At 37.5% G+C, this 12,687-nt stretch overlaps 1 protein-coding gene across 3 annotated transcripts in view; it reads right to left on the bottom strand.

Annotated features, from left to right (window-relative positions):
- Positions 1–12,687, bottom strand: part of ctif (CBP80/20-dependent translation initiation factor) — a 118,512-nt gene that overhangs the window by 89,118 nt on the left and 16,707 nt on the right. The gene's annotated exons all lie outside the window — the stretch shown is intronic.

Genomic DNA, 12,687 nt, shown 5'->3' with positions numbered 1-12,687 from the left:
CTAAAGGGCCTTTGATGTTGTGTCTAGAACCTGGTAAGAAAATACGCAGCATTTCAACCTTAGGGGTATCAATAAAACGGAGAGCTCTTTTGAAGTTGGCAGACTGGTCTAGAGAGATTTAAGAAAACAAACAACAGAAAAAGTCATATTTCAAAGCAAAATGTAACCGTGTAATAGACAGAAAATATATTTTTCCCCCATTCTGAATCACTTGCAAACCTGTGCTTAAATCCAAGGTATAGTACAGTGCAAAAGTTTTAGGCAGGTGTGAAAAATGCTGTAAAGTAAGAATGCTTTCAAAAATAGACATTTTAATAGATTATATTTATTAATTAACTAAATACAAAGTGAGTAAACAGAAGAAAAATCTACATCAAATCCATATTTGGTGTGACCCTTTGCCTTCAAAACAGTATCAATTCTTCTAGGTACACTTGCACACAGTTTTTGAAGGAACTCAGCAGGTAGGTTGGCCCAAACATCTTGGAGAACTAACCACAGTTCTTCTGTGGATTTAGGCAGCCTCAGTTGCTTCTCTCTCTTCATGTAATCCCAGACAGACTTGGTGATGTTGAGATCAGGGCTCTGTGGGGGCCATACCATCACTTCCAGGACTCCTTGTTCTTCTTTACACTGAAGATAGTTCTTAATGACGGTCGCTGTATGTTTGGGGTCGTTGTCATGCTGCAGAATGAATTTGGGACCAATCAGATGCCTCCCTGATGGTATTGCATGATGGATAAGTATCTGCCTGTACTTCTCAGCATTGAGGAGACCATTCATTCTGACCACTCCTCAACTCTGTTTGCAGAAATGCAGCCCCAAACTTGCAAGGAACCTCCACCATGCTTCACTGTTGCCTGCAGACACTCATTCATGCATCACTCTCCAGCCCTTCAGCAAACAAACTGCCTTCTGCTACAGCCAGATATTTCAAATTTTGACTCATCCGTCCAGAGCACCTGCTGCCATTTTTCTGCACCCCAGTTCCAGTGTTGTTGTGCATAGTTGAGTTGCTTGGTCTTGTTGCCATGTCAGAGGTATGGCTTTTTGGCCACAAGTCTTCCATGAAGGCCACTTCTGACCAGATTTCTCCGGACAGTAGATGGGTGTACCAGGGTCCCACTGTTTTCTGCCAATTCTGAGCTGATGACACTGCTGGACATCTTCCGATTGCGAAGGGAAGTAAGCTTGATGTGTCTTTCATCTGCTGCAGTAAGTTTCCTTGGCCGACCACTGTGCCTACGGTCCTCAACATTGCCCGTTTCTTTGTGCTTCTTCAAAAGAGCTTGGACAACACATCTGGAAACCCCTGTCTGCCTTGAAATGTCTGCCTAGGAGAGACCTTGCTGATGCAGTATAACTACCTTGTGTCTTGTTTCTGTGCTCAGTCTTGCCATGGTGTGTAAGTTTTGACAGTAAACTGTCTTCAGCAACCTCACCTTGTTAGCTGAGTTTGGCTGCTCCTCACCCAGTTTTATTCCTCCAGCACAGCTGTTTCTGTTTCAGCTAATGATTGTGTTTCAACCTACATATTGAATTGATGATCATTAGCACCTGTTTGGTATAATTGTTTAATCATATACCTGACTATATGCCTACAAAATCCCTGACTGTATGCAAGTGTACCTAGAAGAATTGATGCTGTTTTGAAGGCAAAGGGTCACACCAAATATGGATTTGATGTAGATTTTTCTTCTGTTCACTCAGTTTGCACTTAGTTAATTGATAAATATAATCTATTAACATGTCTATTTTTGAAAGCATTCTTACTTTACAGCATTTTTTCACACCTGCCTAAAACATTTGCACAGTACTGTATATCAATCTCGTGCACCTTGCTTTGGTTCTAAGTGACCTTGTTGAAAAGTCCCTGATATACCAGGTCATAAGACAAAAAAGACTTCCTGATTTTTTTCAATTCAAAACCTGAGACCGATCTGATTCTTAGCATTAAGGAAGAATACAGATACAGAAGAATACAGTTACAATTCAAACTACACGACTCATTCAGCAAATTTAATTTCTCCCCTGTTTTCTCAATAAAAGAACATTTGTATTAATCCTACTGTGGTTTATGGCTCATATAAATAGACTGTTATTGTTGTTCTACTTAATTAACACTTAAACAAAATCACTTGTTCAACTGTACATCAAACAGGCCATATGGAATACATTACAATTAAATGTCATATCAAGTAGTTCTCTGTTCCTCTACAGTGAGAGACAACTATGTGCGCTTTTCATAAATTAATGTTATTCACTCAATTCACTTTCAAGAGATCACTTTCAAATACAATACATGTTTAAGACACAACTGTATACATAATGTGTAAAAGCATTTGATATTCATATTGAATATCTAATAAAATAATCCATCACCATGCCAGTACAATATAAAGACTGTCTCGGGAGAATTTAAACAGCAGCAGGCTGGTGTTCCGAGTAAGAATTATACTGCCTTCCTTTACTGCTTCCCTGGGTTCTTTTAACATTCCCTTTGTCATGAATGGGAACAATGACAGTGCGATTATCAGAAGTTTATATCGTTAACATTATATACATTTATTATGAGATTAAGCCTTCTTACATGCAAAAACAGAGTTAACGTTTTTGGTTTACAATCACTCCATTGTTTTTAAAGGTGGTTTCTGCACCAGGAGACTTCAAATATCATCACTCACTCCCAAGCTATCGTTCTATGTGAACTTCTTCTTCACTTCGTTCATTCTTGGCTGACTGGTGTAAATACACGTCTCAATCACAGAGCTTTGAACTAGCTTGTTGAACTGACACTGATCTCCTGCTATCTGACTTTACTGGAATTTCTTGTTTGTTCAAGGAAATGTGTGCTTTGGCCCTTCGTCTTCACTTTGAGCCATCCACCTTTATGGCAGTGGAGCAGGTTTTGACCCTACATTGTTTAGCAGAACTATCCTGTCTTGTTGGACATATCCCAATAGATACAGAGACGGTCCCTTCAAACAGCAGTGATGTGAATTATATTTAACTAGCAGCGGGGGCAGCAAAAACAGTTAAAACCACACTAGTGCACATAAAATTTGTTACAGCACTGTCATTCACACCTACCGTATGGGGTGTTTTCTATTTCACCAAAAGGAATTCCACTCACAAAAAGCAACAACTTCTCTCCACCTCTAGGAATAATCCATCCTCCCTCACACAGACATCATCTCTTTCGGCCCTGTTTGAAACAACCCTCCCACTTCAATTGGTCATATGACCACAACTGACAACCTGGGCCTCGAACTAATCCCCCTAAATCACTGCATTAACAACTCCCCTGGCTAAGAGGATTTGCACTTGTAGTGGCAGGCATCTTGCTAATATTTATAGTGGCTCACCTTACCTCTCTACCCAAATGTTGTAAAGTTTGGCAAGATGCAGTCTCTCCACACTGTGGGTTTAATAATGTGACGGGACTGTCAGTATGCCCCCTTCTAACCCTTGGGTCACCCTTTAAGTGTACTAATACTGTAACTAGTACTTTTTAAGACCAAACCTGGACTTGACCCAAATACTATATTGCCTTATAATAAACCACCTTATTATCATTGTATAGTCTCCCTTTGAGAGGTCATATCAAGCACTCTATACATTGGTTTGTTTTTCCTCCATATATTTATTCATGAAAAGAATGACCAATTTAAAATGAAAATGACCGAAATATATCAATTTCTTTATCCTTCAGGTCCTCATATGAACTACAGCTTAAGCCACTAGATTATGCAAGAGTCGTCCCAGGGCCAGCTGACAGACTGAGATTCAGGAAATGTGCCTTTAGATTACATCACCAGGGTAAGAATTAATTAGGGCAGCCAATGCACTTGGTTGAGCGGCAGGAATGTGAAACGTTGACAAGCTTTCTTTTGAAATGTACAACTTACATGCCAATTATCCTAATCAATGTGTACGAAGAGATCAAGAAGGCAAATTGCAAAGCATTTGTCTCCACTGCAAAATGTGATCCATCTTTTTTTAATCTTCAATTGGAATCCAGCTAAGCTTTTCAATGTTCATGAAAAAAATAAAACAAAGTAAAAGATAACCACTACAATGTTGGCTCCTTCTTCAACTTTGAGAAAATCTGTGAGGCACGTTTCTCCTTCGGGATACTTGTTAAGTGTGTGAAGACCTTCCCGTCAGTGATGTTTAAAAATGTAACCATTAGACTATACAGAACACTTCATGCACAGTTAGGTAAACGGTATACCGCCTCAGCGAAATATAATTTATCATCAATACGCCCTTTTATATATATATATATATATATATATATATATATATATAAAAAATGTATAGATTTTGAAGCGTCTGTTGTCAGTGATGCGGTAAGGTCGCGGGAGATCCGGGTTCGAATCCCACTGTGGCAGCTGCATGAGCATCCTTGCTAACACACAATGTTGTAGCAACGTTGTGTGTCAGCTGGGAAGTGCCTATAACACCTATATTATCCTTCCTAAAATAGTCATCTATTTTTTATCATTGTGGGCTATTATCGTTTTCTTTCAGCATTTAGTATAATTATGCTAGAAGTGTATGTTTGCATACATAGCTCTGAAGTCATGTGCATATTAAGCATTTCGAACAAACTATGCTACACTCCCCCCCCTACCCCCCAACTCCAGCTCAGGCTGACTGGTTTCTGTATTTTTTTTAAAGTGACAAATCTCACGCATTGAGGTTTTGAAAACTTGAGAGCAATGTGGCTTTAATCATTCTGCACAGAATCAGCTGAAAGTCTGAGTATTCATTGACTAAATATCAGATTCTGTGCAGAATGAGGAAAGTCTGCGTGACGTGAAGGCACCTCATGTAAACAGGCCGACAGAGCGATGCCTGGTAGTTCTAGTATAGTTTCTATAGAAAGTCTGCAGTTACAACATGTACCCGGAGTTATTGATAAGTAGGGGTGAGATTTAATAGTTTAAAAGACTACAACTGCAGGGGGTAACTGTAGGATTTCATTAAATGCTGTTTTGGAATCGTTGTAGGACATTAAATATTCAAATCTAAATTAAAATGAGTAGTGACCAGGTTTTATTTATGTAGCTACTGAATTGAATACTTATTGTATCTGTTATGTATGATTTATTAATAGTCTATTGAGGTTTTATTTATGTAATCTGTATGTGAATACATACTGAATCTGTTATTTATGATTTATTATAGCGCTATGTTTATAGCACAGCTTAAGTAGTGATTTACAAAATAACTTGTTGATGGCAATCTTTTGTCTGTGACCTTATTTATTGTAATTAAAAACTCGTGATGAAAAATGCATAACAAATTGAAAGGTACCTTAGGCTGCATTTATATAGTTTTTAAAACAAATACGGAAACATTGCAATCATTAAAGCCAGACAGCCATGTTGGTATGTGTGCACCAAACAAGCGGACCGAGACCGCCTGAAAAGTGGGTCTCGGTCCGCTTCCAAACGCAGTTCGATTGATATATGAACGCAACATGGACCAAAGACGTCTAAACGGAGCAATAATAGGATGTGATGTCACAAGATGCGACCCATAGAGTGGGAACAGCTGTGTACACTACTCACAACAAAATGAGCAGAGGGCAAACATGGAGCAATGAGGAGGTAAAGCTCCTTATTAACATTAACATAAACAAAAATGTGTTCATAATGTTCAGTGAAAGGTTAAGGGCAAGTGGGTTCAACAGGAGTGTGGAACAGTGCCGCATAAAAGTGAAGAAGCTGCGTCAACAGTACATAAAAGTGGAGAAGTGCGTGATGCTCTGCGTCGAAGTGGCAGCTCTGGTGAAGAAACAGATACATTTGAATACCACCATATAAACACAAAGCCAACGAGCGCATTTACCCCAGGAGACAGCATGGTTTTGGATGTTCGGCTGCAAAAGGATGACACGCAAATCCGTGAAGCGTTCTGAATTTTTTTTTTTTTTTTTTTCGATGTTCAGCAAGTTCCGTCGCAAAATATACGTCATAAAAGCTGTCTAATCAGGTTGTGACCTTATCCTTATGCCTTTTGTTTAGGTTCGGTGTTGAAAATGCCAGTGTGAACACCAGGACTAAATGTATAATTTTCGTTTTTGGTCTGGACCAAGAGGACCGAGAGGACCAAGAGAACCGAACTACAAGTGTGAACACACCCTTAAAAACAACAACAACAACATTTAAACAGATTAATTTACATATATTTCTTTAAAATATGTATTTGAATCTAAAAAGTCTACGTCAAATGCTCCTTCGTGAAGTCAGGATTTTAAGTCATAACAAGAAAACAATTTGCAATGTAATTGGCACATCATTATTTTAAATCTTTATTTTATTGTTTGTCTTGTGTATTTATTGATATTACCTTTATTTTGTATTGGTGTAGTAACTGTTTTATTGAACAATAAAATGGAAGACTCCTCCTACTTTTTCAGAATAGCGGAACAAAACCCACCCCCCCACGTAATACCGAATTCTTCAACGGTATATCGATAGCAAACATCTGTCACTGGCACAGCCCCTATGCACAGTACATTATTCAAACCAAAATAAAAATAAAATAAAATGAATGCAGCTGCTTCAATACAAGACACTATTATAAACACCCCACTTCCTTCATAGCACACTTGCCTCTGTGCCCTCTATATACTGTGATGTTATCTTGCGAAACAAATGTTTTGGTTCAGTTGTTATTTGTACCTCAGTAGTGATTTTGACATTATTATGTTGTTAAATTACTCCTTTAGTACAAAACAGACAACCAGAAAGATCAGTTCAGGTGTCAGCAAGGAATGTTTTTATGGCTACACAATTTCTCTCAGCATATTTGGAAAATTGTGAAATTATGTCTATTCAAAAAATGGAGCCGGGTACAAAAATCACCTTTAAAATACACGTATGATTCCTGACCCAATCATTATCTTTCATGTGTGCACTTGTCAAAAGAATGTAAGAATATGTTGTTATTTTGCAAGGCTTCAAAGTCATTCTCCCTGAGGAAACAAAAAAACAACCAATTGCAGGTCTGATTGGTGCGGTCCAGGTTCAACTATGACTGTGACTGGTCAAATACACCCCCAGTCTCTCAGGCGAACAGCATTGTGTGTGTTTTTTCTCTCCCCTTTGTCTCATGACACGTTGTCATCAAGCAGTTGCCTCACAGACTTTGCTGAGTCAGATAAGGTGTACACAGACACAGAGGCAAGCTCAAAATACTATCTGCATTGCTGCGAGGCAGTCAGGCACTCCAGCCATTTGATAGTGATCATAACGATAAACCTGAAAATACTTTGTGTGAATGTACTTTTAGCATGTAGAAGAATAGTATGTAAAATTAAGTAGATTAGTAGCTGTAGTATAATAGTGGGTATGTTAATTTTCATATTAAGTTAGTAGAAGTATATGGAAGTATTATGATTTATATTATGGATCAAACAATGGAAATAGCCCCAAAAGTAGTTAAGCTGTCGTTATATAACCTCTTTATAATATGCAAATATGGGCCCAATAAGAAAAAGAATGACCGATACATTAACAGATCATAATCAAAATACCCTACTATTACTAAACTAGGCTACTTACCATAATATCACTGCATCAGATACATAACTTACATAGTATCACAAACACTAACCTACTTGCTATTATACAATCGCTGCACTTACACTGATGACAAAGGAAAAACAACATGGTAAAACAGGGTAAAGTGTAAATTGGTGTAGCAGTGTCAAAAACGTAGTAAATGCATCGTAAAATGACAGGGTACAACAAGACCAGGTACACTGGCTTCCATTGCATAGGGATTTCTAATGGTTGTCTAGAAGGTATTAAGCGTTTTGAATTTGAATTTGAATATAAACTAGGCAAAGGAGTGGAACTCCACAGACACATTACAATTTTAGAGTGTAAAAAAGGTAATTATTTTAATGGAAAGGCATGTGTTCAAACGGCTGTAAATCCTTAGTGCTAATTGGCTTTCAGGCTTATGGTTCATTGCTGATTGGCGATCGACCAACCAACGTCACAATGTGCAGCGCAAGGCGTCGGACAGTTTTCAATTGGATTTTTCAATCAATAAAAATCAATAATTATTGATCATAGCCATTCCATAAGCACAAAAAACGTATCATGGTGAATCACAGTACGAGGTTTGGTGTGTGTAGCATAAGAACTGTAGGAGGACTAAAGATCTCTAACCCATCTGTTGACTGTGCAGAGTACTTTTAACATCTGTGTAAAATTGCTAACCATAATCTGTATCAATTGAAAATAGCCATTCTTAGTCATTTTAGGAAATTCAATAATACTCAGTGGCTCCTTCTGGGGAATAATACAAAATCAATAGTTTAGCACTAGGTATTGCTGTTAACCTAAAATAGGCATGTTATTTGAATGGACCCAAACAAACACTGAAATTGAATTTTACTGTGTTCTGTGAAATATTACCGATTACCAATTTTCACTCACAGAAAGCACCCTTGTACTATTCGCTACCATTGTGATCGTCATACAAGTTTTTTCGTAGATTATTTATGGAGGAACAGGTTCTACTCATTTCTACAAAGATCCTTGTCAGTTTGTCAACAAAGCTCCATTCTGGAAACCTGGGAGTCACCCAGTCACGCTGATCTGTTGAGTTTTCAAATCTCCAGTTCTATGCGGAAAATCAAAAAAAAAAAAGTGATTAAGTCATTCATGTTAGACCCCTGTCCTGACCCAAGTGCACAGAGTACTTTTTTAAATTCATATAAGGCATACCATTAAATATGAGCATTAGCATTCCAAGAGATTCAATACTGTAACCTTGGTATCCTCAGAAATATAGCAGCCCACAGAAACATTTAACCTAGTGTTAGAAAATACATTTTTTCCCATCAGTCAGGAAATTACGAAACATGTTTTAATCCCTTAGCCTCTTAGTGTGACAAGCAAGTTTGCTTTCATGTCAGTTTAAAACACAATTTTGACAATTCAGAAAGAAATCTACTATTTTTCTTACACAGAAAAAGACAGATCCTGGAAAGTGGGATCAATGAGTTTCGGTTGAAAGCTGAAAGGAACTTTCTTATTGATTGCATTGAGCTGGCACTGGAGCACTTACCTATTAAGCTCACAGGCCCTGCTGTTTCAGTGCCATTTATTATTTCACAGGCCGATGACATTCCACTAACTGACACTTGTTTTGACCCTTCTGAGACTGATCAGAAAGCCTCATTAATCTTATTCTGAAACAGCCAAGAGACGTGGTATAGCGACAGAAGCTCATTTCAATACAGATTCTGTATTGTGATGTGTGGAGTTTTGAATTTGAATTCAATTATTTATCCCTCCCCCCAAAAATATATTTAAATTCGTATTCTGCGCTACACAGCTTGGAGTTCAAAAATAAAGGTCTCTGGGCCACGCACAGTGTCAGGGCAGTCTGCCATTACAGCTGGTCGAAGTGTGGCACTACAATGAACTCCTAAGCTGCTACAACCTCCCAGATTTAGGATCAGCATGCAAAAACTGCCAAAAGGCATTTATTGGAGCTGCAAAAAGGAATTCAATAATTTGGATTTGGCTTCCTAAGAAACATGATTTATTGGGGAGACTTCCTACATTGATTTTCATATACATTAGTCTTGTGGTTACTGCAATTATGACATGAAAGGTGATCAACTATGACAAACAAGGAGTGTTTTGCATTTTATTCAGGTCAACAAAAATAACCAGGACAGACCCACAATCATTTTCAAATAGAACCATGAATATATACAGTATTTATTCTTTTGACATTTTCTTTCCAAAAACCCGCACTCCCCCCACAATATAATATAGGCATAGATGCATTTGCTTATTATCAAATTTATAAACACAAAACTAGCCTCCTTCCATAACTGTAGTGGAAAATTGTACTTTTATTATTTTCTTACTCTGTTCTTATTATTGTTAATGGTTTCACGTTGTTAATTCCATTTTGTCTATAAAGCACTCACTAGTTTGTACATACTCCTTTTTGGGGGATACTTTATTTTTAGTTTATTGGTGTTGTGTATAGCTAGTGTCTTTGGGTTATTTCAATCAGCAAAAACAGTATAAAGGTTGTGTTTTGGGACACAGGTTGAGGGCTGAAACAAATGGCTTTGATAACATCTGTTGCCAGGAGTATGCTGACCAGCAGTAAATTGAAATCCTTTTGACCAGTGCCACATAAGCAGTTTCCAAAACATCATACACAACTACAACAGTAATAAATAATCTCAGGAATATGTTGATTATTATGTAAATGGTAATTCTATTAGTACAATTGAATTTTAGCAAGGTATAGTCACTTCTAATGAGGTTAAGACCTATTGTCTCTCTCCAAAGATACAAAAAAGGCTCTCCAAGTCACGTTATTTTTTTTTTTCTCCACTTCACATGAGATGAGAGCTCTGGGTTAACCTGTATTTTTGCACACAAAAAAACATTACTTCTTCACCAGTGTATGCTGAGAATTTCTACCATAACCAATAGAAATTATCATCTCCATCTTATCTTGAGCACTCCTTTCCAGTTTACCTACAACAAATACCTTACTACAGTGGAAAATTCTGACCTGACAGGCTCTGAATTGTTCTTTGAGATGTATTTAAGGAGTATACTGATATACAGGACCCATCATCTCACAAATCAGATTAATTCTAGATTGCTCTGTCCTGAGGGGCGTCCTGTGTGAATTGCTCCAAAGAAGACAGTTAGTCTCTCTTCAAGTAGTGCTGAACAGATCAAGGAACAGACCGACCTTCTTTACCCATATAAGACTGAGCCTTTCAAGATTAAGGCTGAAGTTCATGTGACACCCACCTGTAACTTGAAGACCTCTGGCCCATTAATGCTGTTCACAACACAAACAGTGCTGGAAATTTGTTTTCTTCATTTGCATAGCAGTTCCTGCAACTCCAAACCTCATTTGAGTAGTACGACTCAGGATTTGTATAACAATTATAAAATGTACTTCGAAAGGAACTTTTTTATTATTATTATTATTATTATTTCTTGGCAGACGCCCTTATCCAGGGCGACTTACAACATAAGTGCAAAAATACAGAGAAGTACAAGGCATCAGTCATTACAATTCAACTTAGCTAAAACATAGCAATTCAAAATAATACATTTTACAAATTCCAATTTACAACTTCAGTGCGTTTGTACTCATTTAGTAAGGATCACTACTCTGAACTGTGATACTGCATTGCAGAGCCAATCTGAGAGACCTGACACTATAAACGGATGTATTATATCAGTAATTTTGAACCAGAGCAACAGCCTGAACCCAAACCCGAGTCAACACTATGATTTGAAGCTAGGCCTATATAATCCACACTGTAACAAAAGTGCAATTTTATTGGGGACTCTAACCCTAAGCCTAGGCCAGATCCAATTGTAACCATTATTGCATCACCAAACTTAGTTTTAGTGCAAAAATGTAACTAAAGTACTCATAATAATACTCCAAAAACAAGATAAATATAAAATGTTTTCTACTTTCATTGGTACCCCAAATTTTCATTTTTTTGTATTTTGTATTTAGGTTTTTAACATCCAAATCTTCCAAAAATAGACATCAATTATATCCCCTGACCCCTAAATAATGTTGATTCTTTACTATAAACTGTGATACAATCATTTAGACTCTAACCATCTGAAGTGTTTCTTATATTCTGTAAACCGCTACTTTTGTGACTCAGTGTCGTTCATGTAAAGCCATAGACAGCAGATTGTATAAGCCTACAGGGAAAGTGCAATCGTCAACTCTATAAATTCTATATGGCAAATATGACCCCACTCACAGAAACATTGCTTAGAAATGTACTGTAATGGTGCACTATTTATAAACACAGCAAAGCAGAGAAAACGAAAGCATGACAATTTCATCCGTTGTTAAATATGCATTTGGAGCTTCATCTGCTAGTGCTTAAAGAGACAAACGAGCTAGTGCTGGAAAAACAAAACAAATAGATTGAATTGTGGTACAAAGGATCGTTTGGGCCTTACCCACTTCTCTGCAGCATTCGCCAGAATCTGACTTCAATCAAAATGCCTGACAAAGGGAAAGGTACTCCCAATTCCCACTGGACTGCAGTAAATAACCTGAAGTAATCAGTTCAGTTCATAGATCCATTAATGCATTCCTGAGTTTCAGCAATTAACTCTTTGTAGAGTAGCTCAAAGTGCAAAACCCAAACTAGTGTTCAAGTTAGGTCGTGTTATTGCTCTACATGTCTGTATCAACAGTCAATATAACTAATTCGAAGATCTGTCAGTATGTCCTACAGCACTATTCTGCAGTGGCAGTACTCGGGCCGCTTTACTCCTGTATTTCAGTCGTATGTAGTACTATATCAGTAGGGATGTGCATGACAAATATTTGGACTATCTGTAATTCCACAGCTGTTGTCCTCAACTATTCGAATAGTCATCCCCCCGCCACCCATTCAAAATGCGACATACATGAAATGCAATTTTTCCAATTGCAAAAAGTTGTGAACTTTATTTTAAAATACTTATCCAACACAACAACTCTGTTAAATAAACATAAGGCTATGTAAAAACACCTTCCTATTAGAAGATGTACAGAAAATGCATAATAATAACAGCTGCAATAAGCCTGGGTTCACGTCATGTGGAAATTACTGTAGAAACCACTTTGGTCAGAGCAACAACCAGA

Source organism: Amia ocellicauda, chromosome 8, assembly GCF_036373705.1.
Source record: "Amia ocellicauda isolate fAmiCal2 chromosome 8, fAmiCal2.hap1, whole genome shotgun sequence".
In the NCBI taxonomy this organism is placed as follows: Eukaryota; Metazoa; Chordata; class Actinopteri; order Amiiformes; family Amiidae; genus Amia; species Amia ocellicauda.
This window is presented reverse-complemented; position numbering and strand designations above follow the sequence as displayed.